The sequence below is a fragment of the Pinus tabuliformis genome, chromosome Q, assembly GCF_031772625.1.
Source record: "Pinus tabuliformis cultivar Carrire ecotype Pingquan chromosome Q, CPIR1, whole genome shotgun sequence".
NCBI classification, from domain to species: domain Eukaryota; kingdom Viridiplantae; phylum Streptophyta; class Pinopsida; order Pinales; family Pinaceae; genus Pinus; species Pinus tabuliformis.
This window is the reverse complement of record NC_142296.1, coordinates 720,284,268-720,305,827: the sequence shown is the minus strand read 5'-3', so window position 1 is coordinate 720,305,827 and position 21,560 is coordinate 720,284,268.

Genomic DNA, 21,560 nt, shown 5'->3' with positions numbered 1-21,560 from the left:
AGTGGGAACTTGCACCTGGCTACATCCTTTTATGATCCCATGGCATTTGGGTGGGGTAGATGCAACTGAATTAGAACCCTAGCTAATAGTTTGAAACAATGATGACCTTTCCAGTGATTCAATGCCTCATTGCTCATTGTTTTTTTTTCATTTGCTTCTTTATCTCCATTGTTAGTCCAATACAGTGTAAAATGTATTATTTGGCTATGGTAGCTCTCTAAGGAAAGATTTTTTGAGAACTATAGTATCTATTGCGGAGGTATTGTGCCAACAATGTTATTTGGACATGTCAAGCTACTTTTACTTTAACCTCGTCGGCTATGTTACCAGAAAGTGCAGCTGAGGGGGTAGTTTCTTGTGAAAACCTGTTTGAAGACCAGAACCACATTCTATCTCCATTTTCTGGATGGGAAACCTTTGTCTTGAGAATGGTCAGTGTTTCTGCTAGACATATCTTGCAGGCTTCTAGCCTATAAGAAATGGCTGACAGAAATGCCCAGAAATAACAAAAAAAAGCAGAAAAATACAGATTTGAAAAACAATACTGAAAAACTGAATTTTTTGCTTTGGGGAGGATGATATATTGAGAGTTCATTTTACCTTTTAAGGTCAAAACCACCTCAAATATGCTATTGTTTCCTACGAAAATGGGTTGTGAGAACAAGGAGGGCATGCATTTAGAACTATTGGAACATGGAGGACATAAATTTTTGCACAGTTGGAACATCAAGCTCCAGGGAATTTTAGCTTGAGCATTTTGGACTGCATCAAAATCTATAATATATAAATTTTGGACTCCTTGCACAAAGGTGGCTTTGGTCATGGAAGTTTTCTTTGTTGGGTTCTTTCCAGCTTTCAATATTGTGATTTGTGTATTGTTTGCTTTATGCAATTCATTATTATGGAAAGTACCAATTATCATTATCACAAAGGAAAGGTGAATCTGGTTTGGGCATATCTTCATTTGGATTATATTTGGGCATTATTTCATATTAGTGAAATCATTGTAACTATCCCGTCAAGATGGATGCATACAGACTATTTGATAAAATGTATGAATGAAAATTTTCAGTTGTATGATGATTTTAGAGTTGAGATAGAAAGTGGGAAGCTTTACCTTTGATTCTTGAATCACTTTCACCACTTTGAAATTGCCTCAGAATTTGACTTTTGAACATTATACTTTCCATCAGCGCTTGTCAAAGGATTGTGTATCTGGTTGCATTGGTGTTTACATAAATAAATAACCAAAATTTGAACTAGGACCATTTTTTATTCCTGGGTGATTTCTTCAAATTGAAAGAAAATACATCTCAATTCTATTTCAGATTTGTGACTCTGTCTTCTTGCTTCCCTATTTGAATGTTGTCCATGTATTTAGTAAACACGGTAATTTCAGAGCTTCCTCTGTTCTATTGCTGTCTGAAAATATGTGCTTCGTTTTGATAATAGCTCCATGTGCATGATGGAAACAATGGTTTGATGATTAGTAAAAAAATCATTAGTTTATGGATTTGTCTATCCATGAGAAGGAGATTCAAGTACATTGTACCTATATTACTTTGAGAGCTACCCTACGTCTGCCGAAAACAGGGTATTTCCTTGCAGCACATATACGAATGGAAATGCCATTTAAGAGTGTTATTTAGGGAACCCCTAGTGGTGATTAAATTCACCTTAAGTAGAGGGAGGAAAAGTCGAAGTGATAGTGGTTTATCCGAGTTACCAGTAGTGTGACTGTCTATTTCATTGAATGCACAAGTTTGTGAGTTTTCTTTGATCTATGGTGATTGCACAAAGCATAGAAATAGGTGGGTTGATTGTGTTGTAGTATGCAAAGATCACTGCTTTGACAGAATAACTCTTCACTAAACCTCAGTCTGTTTTCTCTTTGGGTGAGTTGTCGAATGTATAAAAGCTTTGGCAATATAATGAAACTTGGATATTGTATATAGTGATAAGTTGTATGTTGTTGATGATGTTTGAAGATCTCTGATATTAATTGCAATAATAATTCTTGTTCTAGTGACATCGTTTTTAATTGTTATTGTGACTCACCGTGATGCAGAATATATATATATATATATATATATATATATATATATATATATATATATATATATATATATATATATATATATATATATATATATATATATATATATATATTGTTATTTTGACTCACCGTGACTTACTTTTTCATGGTTTACTTATTAATTATGTGAGATTTCCACTAAGAAACCTAGTGAAATTTTTTGGAAAGGTAGAAGAGGAAAAATACAAATTCACATACAAAACACACGAGTGGCGACCCTTCTATTGATCACACAAAACTTGATTCTTACAATGAACCTGGTGAAGGGTATTTAAACATTTTCAACTAGCGACTTGCCTAAAATATCTTGACATGTAACCACACACTAAAAGTCAGCTATCACTTAACTTGACTTGACTCAAAACTCCAACACTCAACATTCAACACTTAGTTAATCCATTTAGCCAACTCCTCACGTGAGAGTAATTATCTTATTTTAACACTCCCTCTTAATTATGACCGCTAAACTAAAACATGACTCATGACAACTCAAACATGCCTATTGGTTTATGTTTCATCAATTCTTACAATACCCAAGTTTCTTCTATGAGACTCAAACACATATTTTTCTAATGACATAGTAAATATAACAACGAATTGATAACTAGATTTACAAGGCTTCAAGTGAAGTTCTCCATTGCTCACAAATTCTTTAATAAAGTGATATATAGTATCAATATGATTCCTATTTTGATGAAACACATTATTCTTGGATAGTGCAATCTTATAATACCCAAGTTTCTTCTATGAGACTCAAACACATCTTTTGCTAATGACTTAGTAAATATAACAGCGAATTGATAACTAAATTTACAAGGCTTCAAGTGAACTTCTCCATTGCTCACAAGTTCTCTAATAAAGTGATATATAGTATCAATATGATTCCTCTTTTGATGAAACACACTACTCTTGGATAGTGCAATCATTGAGGTGTTCTCACAATATATTGTTGTTGATCCCTTTTGTTTCTGCTTGAGTCTATCAAATACTCTTCTTAACGAGACTGTTTGACATGTTGTTGATGTTGCTTCTACATATTTTTCTTCTGCTGACGAAATTATCACAATGGGATGCTTCTTAGATGCCTATGAAATCACACCTGAATGAAGATGGAACACATAACCAGAAGTGTTCTTCCTATCATCCAAAATTCCTGCAAAATCACTATCTGTGTATCCAATCAAATCCTTCTTTTCTATGCTTGCATACATTATACCACAATCTCTAGTTCCTGCTATGTATCTCATAATTCTTTTTCTTGCACTCCGATGTGTGTCTTTTGGAGTCTCCATAAATCTGGAAATCAAACTCACTCCTTGCATGATATCTGGTCTTGTAGCTATGAGGTACATGAGGCTGCCAACCAATCTTTTGAATAGAGTTGGATTGACATCTGATCCTTCATCATCCTTGCTTAAATTTGCACCTGTTGCAGCTATTGTAGGGACATGTTTGCAATTTTCCATTCTGAATCTTTTCAACAAATCTTTGGCATATTTATTTTGGCAAATAAAAATTCTTTGTTTTTTTTTTTTTCGGATTTCTCAACTTCTATGCTAGGAAAATATTTCATGAGACCAAGATTTGTCATCTCAAATTCTTTCGACATGGTTGCTTTAAATTCATCTAACTCAAAATCCCCTATAAAAATAATGTCATCAACATATGAGAAAACAATCAAAATCTATCCATGCTCATTTACCTTTGTGTACAAGGTAGGTTCAATGTTACTTCTGCAAAATCCATTCTTGATCATATAGCTGTCAATTCTGATATACCAAGCTCTAGGCGCTTTCTTCAGTCCATAAAGAGTTTTCTTCAACCTGTAAACTCTATCTTCTTTACCTTCAACTTCATATCCTAGAGGCTACTACACATAAATTTATTCTTCTAGAATTCCATTAAAAAAGGCTGATTTCACATCTATCTGATATACTTTCCACTTGTTCTAAGCTTCTATGGCTATAATTGCTCTTACAGTATCTAATATGACTACCGAAGCAAACGTTTCTCCAAATTCTATTCCCGGTTGCTGCGAGAATCCTTTTGCTACAAGTCTAGCTTTAAATATGTCAATTTCACCTTTCTAATTTAACTTTTCTTGTACACCCACTTTACACCAACGAGACTTTTTTCCTTTGGAAGATCAACCAAATCCCATGTATCATTCTTTTCAATAGTTTCAATTTCTTCATCCATGGGTTGCACCCAATTTTCATTTCTAATTTCTTCTTCAAATGAAGAAGGTTGGAATGACAATAATGCAAAATTTGAACTGACATCCAAATCATCATAAATATCTTTCAGACTTCTCATCTTTCTCTTACCATTTCTTGATTCATCACCTGATTGATTGCTGGGAGAGTCTCGATCTGTTGATCTGCTAGAAGATCCATGCTGCTATGAAAATATTGGAGTCCTTGTTGGTATGTATCTATTTGGTGTCTTCACCTGTGATTTTTGTTGCTCCTTTTCTACTACATCATCTTCTTCCATTAGTGGCACTTGTGCATCAACTGTTTTGTCTACAGTTCCATTCTATGACTCTTTTTCTGTGAACACAAAGTCTCTGCTAATTTTGGTCTTCTTTGCGATAGGTTTATACAATTTATAAGCTTTTGACTGCTCACTATAACTAGTAAATATGCATTTTTCACTTTTATCATCCAATTTTCCTCTTCGCTCCTTAGAAACATGTGCATAAGCTACACATCCAAACACTCTGAGATGAGATACATTGCAATACATACTTAACCATGCTTGTTTTGGTACTATGTTCATCGCACTCTTTGTAGGAGATCTATTGATTACATAAATAACACATGCAACTACTTCTGCCCAATACTCATTAGATAAGTTTCTTCCTTTCAACATGATTCTTGCCTTATTCATAATGGTTTTGTTCTTTCTCTCTACTACACCATTCTGTTGCGGTGTGTATCTGGTTGTAAATTGTCTTCAGATTCCATGTTGTTTGCAGTGATCATAGAATGCCTTTGAATCATATTCTCCACCATGATATGACCTCAATACCTTGATCTATCGATCACTTTGGTTCTCTGCTAAGGCTTTGAATTCTTTACACCTTGCAAAAGTTTCAGACTTCTACCTCAAGAAGTAAACCGAAGTATTTCTGCTATAGTCATCAATGAAAGTGATGAAGTAACTACTTCCACCAATCGACTGTGTCCTTATAGGTCCACACAAATCTGTATGCACTAGCTCAAGAGGTTGATTTCCTCGGTATGCAACTCCCTTTGGAGAACTTTCACGGTGTTTCTTTCCCAAGATGCAACACTCGCAAATACTAGTAGGTTCTTTGATGGGAGGTAATCCTCTCACCATCTATTTCTGGTGCAGCAACCTAAAACCAGAAAAGTGTAAGTGTCCAAACTGAAAGTACCATAACCAATAATCATTAGAACATGCAACTGTAAAAGAACTGACAAGATCACTATAATTCATAATTAGAGGAAACAGTATGTTCCTAGTCATCTGCACCTTCACTATCAGTTGCTTGCTTGGGAGCTTGTCATATATAACACATTCTTGAGCTTGAAAGATAACTTTGTATCATTTTTGTGTCAGTTGACCAACACTTATCAAATTATGTTTGAGACTAGGAATATGATATACCTCTGAGATTGTCTTCGACTCCCCCTTATTTAAAATGTTGACCACTCCTTTGCCATCTATATCCATAGTCTTGTCAATCCCTAACTTTACCTTTGTTTTCATAGATCGATCCAAATTTGCAACCAAATTCTTGTTGCCTGTCATGTGGCTACTGCAACCACTGTTCAACGGCCACTCATTATCATAAGGTTCATGCATGGTATGGAAAGCTAGGAACATGGAGTTAGTACTCTCTGTAGCAACATTAGCTCTCTGTCTTCCTTGATCAACTATCTTCTTCTCGCAGTCACAAGCATAGTGACCAAATTTATTGCAATAATAACATCTCACCTTTGATTTGTCAAATATTTGATTATTGCTTAAGTTTCTGCAGTTGCTTCCACTTTCATGTTCATGTTCTTCTCATCCATCTCTCTGACCACCATATCTTCTTTCTCGTCCTCTGCCTCTCAATCTACTTCTTCCTCGAACTTTTCCTCTTGAAATAAAAACTTGCCTTTTGAAAGTGGTTTCTAAAGTGGGATCCTTATTTCTGTCTATCCTTGCCTCATGTAATAGAAGTGATTCCATCAACTCATCAAATGTCAATGATGCCAAACCTTTGGCTTCTTCTACGGATGCTACTAAAACATCAAATTTGGTAGACAAATATCTGAGGATCTTCTCAACCACTATCTGATCTTTAATTTCCTCACCATAAATTTTTAATTTATTTACGATAGTTATGACTGGATTCATGCAAGAACCAATTGCCTCTGTCTCCTTCATTTGCAGAATTTCAAAATCTCTCCTAGTATTCTACAATTTAACAATATTGTCTTTGGCCATACATTTATAGTTTGTCGCCAAAGTATCCCATGCTTCCTTTGCTGAAGATGTGATCATAATCTTCTGGAACACTACTCAGTCAACTCTCTGCTAGATAAGTTGTAACGCTTGTGCATTCTTATTTTTGTCCTTCTTCCATTGGTCCCTCTCTGCATTAGTGAGAGCCTGTTCTTCTAATTCATTCTTAGGTTCTGAAAACCCAAACTAGACATAATCTCAAACATCATGAGCCTGCAACGTGGTCGCTATATTAATGGCCCACACATCATAATCCCTACCTATAAGCGGTGGGAACTATGGTTGGAAATTTGAGAAAGTCATCTTTCTTCAAAAAAATTCTCTTTAAAAAAAATATATTTCTCTTCATATAAGCTCTTTTTTTAATTAAAAAAACTTTTTAAAAAACCTTTTTTCACAAAATATTTGCAAAAACACTTTTGAAAAACTTTAATACGTTAAGCCCCTTTATGAAATCAATCCTTTAAAAAACCACTTTAATATCAAACTTAAGTGACATCTTTGAAAACACTTAACAAACTTTGAAATTTAAAAAACTCCCGACATATAAACGAAGTGAACTTGACTTCGAATTTTAAAAATATGTGTTCTTTGGTTTATTAACGCGCCTCTTCTGATGAGAGCGTTGCGTGTTAACGCTATCCACATTGACAAAATCACGCGTTAGTCCTCTAACGCTACGAATATGAGTTTGACCCATGTGCTCCCAAAAGCCCATAAGTTTGTCTCTTGTAACCTGGTGGTTGATGATACCCTTATACGTTATAATGCGCTGGTGGTTGTTGATACCCTTATGCGTTATAATGCACTGTATACAACTTACAACGTCCGTTATAACATTAACCATGAGAAAAAATATATTTCTCCCTTTTCACACTAATTGTTACTAATCTGTTCTCCTTAGCTCTTTGTAACTTCGCTTTGATACCAATTTTTTAGAAAGGAAAAGGAGACAAAACACAAATTCAAATACCAAACACATGAGATGCAGCTCTTCTATTGATCACACAAAACTTGATTCTTACAATGAACTTGGTGAAGGGTATTGAAACCTTTTCGACTAGTGACTCGACTAAAATATCTTGACATGCAACCACACACTAAAAGTCATTTATCACTTAACTCGACTTGACTCAACACTCCAACACTTAGTTAACTGACTCTTTAAGTTTAAGCAACTCCTTGTGCGGGAGTAATTAGCTTATTTTAACATTCCACATAACATATTTTGGATTTTTAAATATAATTCACAGTGAATAAAAAATATTAAACCCTAAATTTGAATCGTACATATTTAAGTTAAGTGTGATAAATTTTAATTCCTAGTTGTGAATTGATTTCAGATGAAACAATCCTCTCTTCAATGAAGCGAACTATGGTAATGAGTGGTCCAGTGAATATAGATAATCATGTTCTCGAATAGAGTAACTATATATAATTAGGTGAGGGTGATGGCTTAGTACCTCCAATTACATTGAGCGATTGAGAGGGAGGATGATGGACTAGAACCAACAACCTCACTCTTGTTTTCTTTCTAAGACGGTAATGGCATGGTACCAACAATCTCACTCTTGCCTTCAATCTCAAAGGGAGGTAAGTGGCCTAGTAATAACAACCTCACTCTTGCCTTAGGGAGAGAAATCTCAATGGCCTAGTACCAACATCCTCATTCTTCTAGTACCAATCACCTCTCTTCTTTAGATTTATTTCCCGTGGCAGTCTCTGGTAGTTTCATAGAAATAGAAACCTCACTCTTTCCTTAGGGAGAGAAATGCCAATGGTCTAGTACCAACATCCTTAGTCTTCTAGTACCAACCACCTCTCTTGTCTAGATTTCTTTCCCATGGTGGTCTCTAATACTTAAAAAAATTCCTACAAAAAATACTATTACAGTGAAATTATTTTTTTAACGTTAAAAGTAAGATTTAAAACTGCTTATATATTTACAAGCATAAAATAATAGGTCACCTAAAGGCATTTAACAAAAGTGAAAATCCTCCCCTTACATACTATCAACAAGGCAACCCAAAACCTAAAAAACTCTTATAAAGGTGAAACTCTGTTGTGATTTGATCTCATTTTCCTTCCTTAAATAATAATTAGACCTTGAGTAACTTATAGAATTTATAATTATCCGATTTGTTTACACCATTAAAATTATCCATTTTGGAAAAAGGATTGAAGAATTTTAATTCACTTATCAATAATTATTAAGTGGATGGTAGGAATTTAACCTCCATAGAATATTACTCTATCCGACAATAGTTTTAATAATACTCTTGCATCAAAAATTAAGATTTATGTCAACTATAATTATATTTTTTAAGCCCTTTTAATTAAATTGATTATTTAAAAAATGTCACATGAACATGTGTGATATGAAAATGAACTATGACTTTTTGTACATATAATATTAAAACTATGATATTGTAAGAAAGTTTATTATTAATATTGTATTCAGCGTATAGTCAAACTCATATTAGTTTAAATTTGACTAAAAAATTTACAAATTTATTATAGTTTAATATTAAAAATTAAAATTTATTATTTTTAAATCATATTCTAAACTATTTATTTTAAAATTAATTAAATAAAATTTTATTATATAATCATTATCAATATTAAATAAAATTTTATTATATAATCATTATCAATATATACCCATCTGTACCATCTGTACTATACTCTGAACTACGTACCCTAACGTAATAGACTCTGTATTATAGTAGATTGCAGATCCCGTCCAATTTGATTTTTAAAGAATACACTTGCCGAGACAAAGGTATACTTTACGATCCACAAATAAACCTTTTTTGACATTATCCTCCGGTAGTTTCCGGTAGCAATCCTTAACAATCATTTGTTTAATTATACCGACGGCTCACTTATTTTGATTTGCAGAATAAAGAAAATTAAATGATCAGTCAACACGGAAATTATTATGGAATGTTGAAACTGTCTCTATCACAACCTGAGGTCCGTGGGTCCCTCAAGTTATAATTTTGTTTTAAATTGTAGGTAACTATGCGTATAAAAGTCGTTCAATGTAAGAGGAATTCACGGCTGGATTTCTTTGGGAGAATCCCTGATTCCCAACAGTTTTTTATAACACATATAATGTAATTTCTGTGAGGTTTTGGATTGTGATTGGAAGAGAAGGGATATACAACTGGGGTAATCATATATACTATAATTTCATAGCTGAAATCTATTATTTCAAGTTATTATTTTTTAGGTATTAACTTATCAATAATAAGATTATTTGAAATTTTTTTAGGAGTGACTAACATGATGTCATATTCATTCATAAATAATTTTATTTTAAGTATTGATTAAAATATAAATATGGTTACGATATTTATTGATGAATAATTTGATCTTAAAAATAGATTAAAATATAAATATGGTTACAATAATACTTTCTAAATGATATAATTAAAAAATGAATATATTAAATAAAGTCTATGAATTATGATTTTCGGCAAATTGTTGATGTAATTATTATTATTATTATTTTTAATTATGTATTATTGATAATGTCTGTAATGATTTTTTTTATGCATTATTGATAATGTCTTTTCATTGATTTTTATAATGACTAAATTTTTTTCCTGTTTTCCTAACTTCATGGTATAAAAGTTTCGATGCTTATAATTTATAACTCGTTTCTTATTGTTATTCAAGTTATATTATTTATCATTCTTGTAGAAGGCAAGTAATATGGTATTCAATTTTTGGTCAAATCCATATTAATTTGGGTTAGACCAAACTACTTTAGAGTACCATGCTTGTGCTTTGTTATGAAAAATGATTATATATAAGCATTCACGATTTGATTTGTCATCCAATCTATTATTTTATTTTATTATGAATGGGCTTACATTTATTATGAATGGAATTATCTCATTAAATATTAGATGCAACATTTTTTATGTGAAGGGATGTGTGCCACTTTTGTTTTTCATTTAAGAGTTAGCAATGTGATAATATAGTCACTTAACATAAGTGCATAAATATATTTGGTAGTTAATTAACATTTTAGAAAATTTGAGAAGTCACTAAATAGTCTCTATATTATAGTTTAATATATAATTATAAGTAAGTTATGTAATTCTCAAATTTGGAAAAATCTTATGTATTCAAACAACTACGTTATGATTATAAGTGTGACTTATAGATTAGATTCACTTTTAAAAGTAGTGGTGCTGCTATTAATATTCTTATTACATGAAAATTTGAAATTTTAGATTGAGATTTTTTTAATTATATTATTTAATAATTAATTTTAAAATAAAATAAAAAGTTAAATTTAATTATTAAAAAGTTAAATAAATAAATAAATTATATATCTATATCTATATATATATATATATATTGAATTTTTCAATTTTAATATTAAATTTAAATTTAAATTTACTAAAAGTATTTTTGTAATTAAATATAATAAAATTATATTGATGTGTTTTTATGCAAAAATGTTCATCAACAACTATTTTTTATATAATCTAATTTTTTAAGGGCAAAAAATGAATGTAGTTTTTTTTTTTTTGTTAATCATGGAGTTTTCTTCAAACTCAACGATCATCTTACATAGTTACTAATAGTAGTAGCAATACACAATCCATATCAAAATTTCCAACCATATGTAAATTAACAATTTATCAATGGAGTACTTTATCAACTAGCTCTAGGAAAGCAAATGCCAATACATGAGCTCCATAAACATAAATAAAATCAAACAAATACACAATCAATGTCTTGAAGAAAAAGAATAATAAGGTGTTAAAGATGATAAAGTGACCAATGCATAATGACATGGATCATAGAATTAGAGATAAATAAAAATTAATTTATGTTTTATTTTTTATTAAACTTACTTATATATATATATATATATAGAATTACACTATAGAATATACATGAAATTAAATTTCATAAAGACAAAATTATCATTTCACTCATGTATTATAACATGCATGCACATGCATATACACACACAACCTATAATATTATTAGAATACCACATGCTTTATTTAGTAATAGGGTTATTGAAATCATGACTTTTTGTTTTGGATAACACTTTGCTATATATAAACAAAGAACTTATTAATTGAGAGAAAATTCAAAATCAAAATATCTCCAGATACTTCCTCTCTCAAATAAAAAATAGTATTATTTAAAAATAATTTATTTTACTCTAATAAAAAATTTAATTGTTTCACATGTTAAATTTACATATCAATAAAATTAAGTAAATTAATATTACAATTAACTAATAATAAAACCATTTAATCAACCAATGTATTAAATTAAAGTAAAATAATAAAACAATTTTTCATTTCATAAATATATGATTGAAGTAAATAAATCCCAATTAAAATTGATAAATAAAATGTAAAACAAGTCCATATTTTAATTATTTTAATTTAGTTGTCCAAGGGGTCTTGGATAGACAATAATTGGGTGCACTGTTAAAGAATTCCTAGATGTTAAGTCACTCGTTCAATTCCGCACCCTATTCAATTGTTATTCTTGGATGTGACCATGATGTAGCCTCATTGTTGCTGAACTTACATTTTTTTTTTAATGTAGACTGAAGTGTACCATTTGTGAATTCAAAGGAATTTGTATCAAAGGTTTTGAACATAGGTAGATTTCATTAGATTTTATCAAGCAAGATCAACAAATATCAGTGAATTGTTTGACAACAATAGGCTGACAACAATGAGTTTGACATTGCAACCATTACCCTATATAATACCACCATTGGAACTGTTATGAAACCAACTCACAAAAAGATAGAAAATAGAGATAAACGTCTTAGAATTCAACCTCTTCGAGGGGGCAACCTCCTTTACATTACACAAATGAACAATTCTTGGATCATACAAATGACAAGACGTCCTTTCTATATGTACGAGTCTAAGGGGTCATAATATAATCAGAGCCGACACAATGTAAGGGCACAATAATAACAATAGTGGGCTTCTATGGGGCACAATAATAAAAATATGGGGACTACATTGACACAACAATATAATAAGGGGGTTGTAATAATAACAATAAGGGGTTACACTAGTAGTATAGGGACCTAACATGCCCCTCTCCTTCAAAAAGTGTTGTCCTCAACGCTTGAGTAGTTCTTGATGCTTCTATATAAATTCGTGTCCTCCCATGTGGAATCTTCAGCGGGTAAGTTCTTCCACTCGATGGGATACTTTGAAATTGATCTATTTCGTAGTTGTTGATTTCTCGATTCTGTGACTGCTTCATGTTCCAATATGGTTTTTCCTTCCTTGTCAAGTTCTCACAATACTGTTTGAGCTAAGATCTTCTGCAACTTTTGAATGAGTTTCCACTCCTTTGGGCATATGGATATTTGTAAGGCCTGATGTTTGGAGGAACACTTCTTGGAATCAAATGAATAGCATGATCATGATCATGAATAGGTGGGAGGCCTTTGGGAGTCTCAAATACCTTGGAATGATTGTCCAAAACATTTTGGAGATATGGAGAAATACATGATTTCGATGTGGGATCTTCTAGTGAACATAATTGTGCAATTACACCCCGTTTTTCTTTATTTAGAACCTTTGTCATGCTATTAGAGTTGATTATCTTTTTAGGTTTCCCTTCGATACCCCTCAATTCAACTTCCTTTCCTTCCAAAAAAATTTCAAGAAAAGTTCTTGAAAATTAAAAGCTATCGTACCCAAAGATTGTAGCCATTGGACTCCTAGTAAAACATCAGCACCACCCATTGGAATGGAAATCATTGGGCTATTCAATACATATTCTCCCATGGATAGCTTGATATTATGGAACTTTCCAGAGCAATTTATGGTTCCTCCACTTGCAACCATCACTTGACACTCTGGTGCTGGATATAGGAAGCAATTCAATTCCTTGGCTATCTTACAATGAATAAAATTATGGGTACTACCTGAATCAATCAACACTATTACCTTTTTCTTCTTGATATTTCCTTCTATCTTAATAGTTTGAGGAGTGGTAATTTCTTCCAATGCATTACAAGATATGATCAGATTCATTTCTTGATGCTCGATGTGATCTTTAAATTCTTGAACATTTTTCTTCTTGATATGTCCTTCTATATTGATAGTTTGAGGAGTGGTAATTCCGACCAATGCATTACAAGATATGGTCAGATTCATTTCTTCTTTCTCGATGTGATCTTTCACTTCTTGAACCTTTTTCTTCTTGATATGTCCTTTTATCTTGAGAGTTTGAGGAGTGGTAATTATTTCCAATGCTTTACAAGATATGGTCAGATTCATTTCTTCTTTCTCTGGGGCGGGTTCCTGGTGCAGATCCTCTTCTTTTGACGTTTTTTGATCATTTTCTTCCTCCGCTTCATAATCTATGTAAAATAATTTCTTCTCAGCACACTTATGACCTTATTGTATTTGCTATCACAATTGTACAAAGGCCCTTTTTCTCTCTTTTCTTCCAATTGTTGTGGTGTAAACCTTGTAGGTTGTGGAAGTCTAGGAGAAAAAACACTTCCATAGTTATAGTCTTGAGTGGTGGGATTCCTTGTTTCCATAATTTCGCTTTCAATGTTTCTTGCCAACCTGAATGCATTCTCCAATGAATCACGTTCCCAAAGACGAACCTCATGTTGAATGTTATCCTTTAAAGTCCCTATGAAGACATCAACCATTTTCTTCTCTGGAATATCATTTATCCTTATATTCAATTTTTGGAAGTCCTCAATGTGCTCTGCCATTGAACCCTTTTGTTTGACATTTATCAATTGGTAAAAGAAGGTGTTTCTCTTTGTATCCTCATAATGTGCTATCATTTCCTTCGTAAAAATTGACCACGTGACAAGTGGTTTACGAGAACAAAGCCCTTTATACCATAAAAATTTATTCAGTTCTAAATAATTAGATGCAATACGTACCTTTTGTAATAGTGGTACACCATGTAGATTAAAATATTTCTCCATCTGTAGTATCCGATTTACTAGATCTTTGCCATCAAAATTCCTCATTTCGTTTTTTCTTGATTTTAGGAGCTCGATCTTAAAACGACTGTAACTCTGTACTTTTGGATCTTTCAGTTCTGAAATTTCAATCTGTAATAGCCCTCTGAGTCCTCTTTCTAACTCTGCAAGTCTGATCACAATTGGATTCCCGAAGAAATATCTATTCCCAATCTCCTGCGATGACCTAATTATAGACTAGTTCAGTAGAGTGAACTTGTACGATGTGCCATGTGTCATTGTTTCAATGTTAGGTTTTGCAAATTATACCCAAACAAAATACAATCTGTTCTCTTTCTATAACTTCTTACGAAATTTCAATCTGATGCTTAGAGAGAACATTATGACGATTTTCCCAAGGTCACCTGTTTAGGATGTAATTTAGGAGTCTACAAAAACCCTAAATTCCTCAGATCATATATCCAAAAATATAGTGAGACAAGATCTAAAATTCAGACCTGAGGTTCAGACAAATTTCTTCTCAAATGGATTTTTGTTTTACGTTCTGAAACTTCGTAAGGAAAAATTTATAGTGAAAATCCCATGATGACCTGTTTTAGATGAAATTCTAAAGCTTGCAAAAACCATAACTTCCTCAGATCATATATCATAAAATATAGCGAGACAAGATCTGAAATTCGAACCCGAGGTTCAGCGAGATTTCATCTCAAATGGGTTTTATTTTTAGCTTCTGAAACTTTGCTACGATGACCTGTTTGGCGCAGCGAAACCCTAGAATCCAAAGCTCTGAAACCAAATGTTATGAAACCAGCTCACAAAAAGATAGAAAAGAGAGATAAATGCCTTAGAATTTAGTCTCTTCGAGGGGACAACCTCCTTTACATTACACAAATGAACAATTCTTGGATGATACAAATGACAAGACCTCCTTTCTATATATAAGAGTCTAAGGGGTCATAATATAATCAGAGCCAACATAATGTAAGGGCACAATAATAACAATAGTGGGCTTCCATGGAGCACAATAATAACAATATGGGGACTACATGGGCACACCAATATAATAAGGGGGTTGTACTAATAACAATAAGGGGTTACACTAGTAGTATAGGGACTTAACAAGAACTCACAAATAAAGACAAAATCTTTGCATCTTAACAATAGTTAACTAAGATGCCATTTAATTCCAGTCAAACACAATGCCACATTATGCCTACTAAGTTAATATCCCATAAATATCTTGCTCAACACAAGTCAATGACAATAACTTTGACCTTATAAGATAAATATTATATAAAAAATTGTCATCATTTAATGTTAAGTAAATGAATATAAAAACTTTTCTTGTTTTCATTCTCTTCAATGTCAATTATATATATATATATATATATATATATATATATATATATATATATATATATATATATCTCTTACCTACCATAAAATGCATAATTACATTAAAAATATCAATAAAGAAAAATGGTTAAACTAATATTCATATAACTCATTTTACAATTTCATTATTATTGGAAGTACTTCTTACAACACATCATGACATCCAAATATTTTATTTAAACTAAGGGGCACAAACCGCTAACTATGCGGCTGTGTTTACAAATTAAAAAATTGCATAATAAAGTGATAATAAACCTCTATAGTTACAAATTGAGTGATATATATTTTAAATATATATATGTTTCACCTATATATTAAAAAAATTTATAATTAATAATAATAATTATATAAAATAAAAACATACTTTACTTAATTTTCATGATTTTTTTTTTAATTTAACCCATATAAAAAGTTTAATGAACTAAATGTTTTGACTTGTATAAATATTTATTAATTATTAATGTTATATAACCATACTCATATATTATTAATAATCTAGCAAAATTCATATTAACTAATAATTTTTTATTTTATTTTAATATAAACAAATTTTCACATAGAATATTGGCAAAATCAATGTAATGCATTACCATTATGTTTAACTTGTAACACATTACCATTCTGCTTAACTTGTAAGGTATAATAAACTCCAACACATTACCGTTCTCCTTAACTTGTAACATATAATAAACTCCAATTTATACGTCGATCTTTTTGTTTCTCAAGTAAAAAATACATAGTTTAATAAAGTTGAAAATAATTTAACAAATTTGGTAAGGCCAATGCGGGTAAAGTATAAATAATAATTTTTTCCTATAGGCAGTTCTGCATTTCATGCCTTTTTTAGTATTTTGGCAGATTTCGACTATGGCTGAACATTTAATCTAGGATTTTCCTTAACTTACAACACAATATAAGTCATAGGCAAGTATTTTCTTATAATTTGTAAGGTTGTTTTCTGTGTTCAAGATTATGTGATCCATAATGAATTAAACAAAGTCTTTCGGTAGAAATCATAAGAGAGAATTTTTTGGCTGACGCATTTCGAACCAACAAGTGTGGGTGTGGGTCATCATCAAGATCAGATTAAGAGACAGACCATGTTAGGTACGTTAGTGACTTTTTTAGTTACTTATTTGATAGGGGCCACCCAATAAGTAAATTGAAGGGAATGAGTCAAAGCAGGGTGATGGGGCCAGCCCACGTGGTCCCGCTATCCGTCAGCTGAGGTGTAATATTCCGTGGCGAAATGTAGTAATGTGTTGGTTGATTGTTTATCTGTGTGAATCAATTCGGGATCGGTACTTGTAGATCTGTTTTTAATGAGGCAGTACCTCAAACTTACATCCACTCAACAGCTGTTTGCCTCGGAAAATCCGCAAGGGTTTGGGGTTTAGGGTTCTCGACCCTTCGCGCCTATTCACTTTTGCTGTTCACGGTTGATGTTATTCCTCCTTTGCTCTGCGAGCCTGCGACCTCCGGTTGGTGCTCATGGGTTGCGATTCTCCCCGTCCCTAGACTGTTCGGTCTGCTGTTTCGATGCCCAGTTGCTCTTCCAACTATGGTTGCGGCTATGTGCCTGACATTGCCTGTTCTTCCGGCGTCTTTTACTTGTGATGGTGAGTTTCGAAAACGTTGCTGCTCGGTTAGATTTTCAAAGATTGTTCTGGTTTGCTTTAGTCGTTTTTCTTTTGAGCTCCTTGGGGTTCTGTCTCTGTACAATTTGTGGGTGCCTGTGAATGATTGGGTTTCGCTTTCTTTCTGTTGTCAATTTGTTCCCCTGGAACTGTCGCGCTCCTCTGCAACGGGTTCGATTCCTCCTCTCTGTTCTTGATGGTTCGGTGGCGGCGCTCTCAGCTGGAAACTCCGCATGCAAACCTGGTAAGTTAGAGTTCTATGCCGGATTTCTTTGTGTTCTCCTTTTTCTGTTGCTAATGTCACGGCTCCTTCGTGGGCAGGTATTCCTTCTGGGTTGGCTGGAGGTCCTGGTGCCATGAGCAGGTAAGCTCGACTTCGGTTTTTTTGTGTTCTTGTTCCTTCCTTGTATTTCTTTCACTGTTTATGATGCCGCCCTGACTATTCTTCCCTACACATTTTCTTGCAGGTGGGGCTGTGCACGGCTACCATTAACATGCTCTCGGCAGTCTGCAATCCCGGGTAGTTCTTTCCCCTTGGTATTTGGTAGCTGCTTCTTAGGTTGCTTCGACCCCCAATGTCGGACTTGCGTGCAGACCTTAGACTGTTCTTTTCTCAAGTCGGCCTTTCGTTGTTCTCTGGTTGTAATTATAGTGTTGAGCCTTGGTGTAGATTGATGCTTGTTCACTGTAGGTTAGCGACCATGTCTGTGGTCCTAAATCGTTTTCCTAGGGTTTCGGTTGTGTGTATTCGGCTTTGATTCTTCCTCCAGCGCGTTATCACTTTTCTTAATACAACACCTGTAACACACTCTACTTGACAGTCTTGCTTAATATATTTGTTTGCACGGTTACACAGTTTGAACACAATGTAAATGAATGCACAGAATGTTTATTTCTCTGTTATCTCTGCTCTTGTTTGTTTACACGAAGTCGGAACCCCCACAATGGTTCATTCCGCTCTTTTTATAATTCTGTCTACAAAAACAGTTATTCATTTCGTAACTGTTGTTAGTTATATCATTAGTTCCTACAGTTGGTCCTTTTGCGGTTGCCTACCGTTAACTGATACATTCTGTTTTTCTTTATATTTTCCAACCGTAATATGGTTGTTTCCGAGCACAGGAATGCTACCTAATTTGCTACTGTTCCTAATTAAAAGTAAAACTATAACAGTATTGTTTTTCTTTGGTTCTGGCAATTAAAAAAAAAACACATTACATAGTTAATAATAACGATAGAAAAAAAGAAAAAAAAGAAAATAACCAAGGCAGTTCTACTGCCGATCCATCAAACCGTGTCCTCAGTCCTTTTCGGAAACCACTGCCCTGTTAACCAGATGCTGCTGCATCACAGGGTGTATTATCACCACTATTATATATGTCATTACGCTTTAAGGCTCAACCATCCGTACGGGGAGAAGAAAGACCCAAAGACTTAAATAGAGAGCAATTTAACCGCTATGTTTAAATTATAATATTAATATATTAAAAACAGATATTATTAAATAATAACTATATTAAACCAGTAATTTTTGAAAAAAATATTTAAGTAATAATATTATTTCATTAATTTATTAAAAATATTAATAAATAATAGCTGCCCAAAACAACACCCATTACTATTACTTCTTTTTCTACTCCACTTATTTCCACTCTTCCAGAGACAATTTCCCAGAAGAGATCCCTCTTAATGTTTTCGAAATTATTGATGGTGCTTCCATTCTTCCCTATAATAGCTCCAGTTGCCACACTGGGCACTGGCAACTCACTAGATTAGGCCGAGGTTTTGCTAATCATCGATGAATGCCTGAATTCCATGACCTGTTGCGTCTCTTCAGGGCTGCAGATATGTCTGATCACATTACACGTTCCAGATATCTCTGATCGGTATAGTAAAAGCCGCTCATCAAATTGAATTTAATGAGAGCAACATAAAGAATGATATCATCTATGAATCAAATCAATGGAAGATTTTAATGTTAAAGAAAGGATATAATGTATCAATCAAAGCAATGAATTCCAAGTTGCCATGTAATCCCCAAAAACTGTACCCGAAAACTATCATCATTACTTACAAATGGCACAGAGAACCATTTATCCACCTCCACAAGTAAGCGAGACGTTGGCTTCGTGTAAACATAATTAATACGAGAATCACCAACCATCCATTCATTGGCATTCCCTTTTTGTGAGACAGCCATTTTCTTTCTTCCCTGCGCAAAGAAGATACATAAAATCTTAGACAAACGCTTGACGAAAATTTACCCTTTTTAAATTTGGCATTCGAAGGGGGAAAATCCTCACAAAATTTCCATTGATTGTCATATTAAATATAGCAATTAATTGCTAAAGAAAAAATATAATTATTATATTATATAATATCAATAAGCTTTTAGTAAATATTTAACAATGTTTTATTTTCTTTTAAAAAATTATATATATGATCAGAATCTATAATTTTTTTCACATTGTGTTAATCATAGGAGAAAAAGCTCGATAGTATTATATAAGATATATAATGACCAAAATATTACATCATAGTTGAGAAATAGGTCCGACCAATCTGAAAACAATGGACTCCAGAAAGGACTGATCCAATATATCCTCAATATGCCCATAGTCAGATATAAGACAACATTGTACATTATATGGAGATACAATACGACAATAGGATGATGGAGGAGAATATGCCACATCATCAAAATTCCAGAAAATATAAGATCGGTTTATCCACGTGCAGGACAAAACAGTGGCAGATACAAAAATACAAAAGTATAGAAAACAGGAAAGACATAGCTGGGCTTTTAAAAGAAATATGCTATGTTCTAGGGAGAGAGAATTCCTGAATGGGAAATCTATCTTTTTCAAATATTACCTCCATATTCCAGATGTCCGGTTGAGTGAGTAGACCATTCTTAGATAAAATATCTACCTGGACATTTTGAGATCTATAGATATGACAAATAAAATAGCCCTCCATCTTCCTCCACAAGTCCATGATTCTATTCATCCAACTGTCAAGATGTTGTTTTTTGATATGGTGTTTCTCAGTGACATGGTCAATAATGACTTTGGAATCACCATAAATCTGAAGAGTTTGTATATTTAGACAATGACATATGGAAAGAAGGCCAGCTAGAGCCATAGCCTCTGATTTTATATTGGTGCCCATTCCTCCATTCCAGCAACTTTGATATTGTAGATTATCCTCCATAATGATATAAACACCACAACCGCAGATATCATTTTCAGTTGCTCTGTCAAAAAACGCTCTTGGAAAAACCATATGATCTGGATAAAGATCTACATGATTTGACTTATTACTCTGTGAAGGATTTGCTGGAATAGAGTCGATGGAGGATATTATGTTATCGAACACTACCATGAATGGTTCCTTTCTGTCCTGAAAAATGATATAATTACTCCACTTCCATATAAACCAGATGACAAGAATGATGACAGGCCTCCATGTAGCTTTTTGACCGCTCCACCAAAGAAAAACCTCTATTATGGAAGTATGAGAAATATAGGGGAATCTAAGTTGAGCAGCAAGGCGACACCAAAGATGTTGAGATAAATGACATTGAAAAAACATGTGAAAATTGTTTTCTATAGCAGATTTACATGCATAACAATATCAAGGACCATACCAGCTTCTCTTTTGTAAATTATCCCATGTTAAATTTTTGTTATGGAATACCAACCATGAGAATATGATGGTTTTTTGAGGACAACCAAACTTCCAATATATTACTGGAAAAATTAGATGTGATTGGTCACATTTAATACTGATAAGGTTTGAATAGATCTCCTTAACACTTACAGGCTCCATTCCACATTTGCCTTTCCAAATGAGGACGTCATCATCCAACATGCGGCAAAAACCACAGTTTCTCAAACAACCCATAACCTGTTCCCACTGTCGTGCTAGTTCACCAGACATACCCATATAAGTGGAATCCTTCCAAATAGGAATAGGTCCC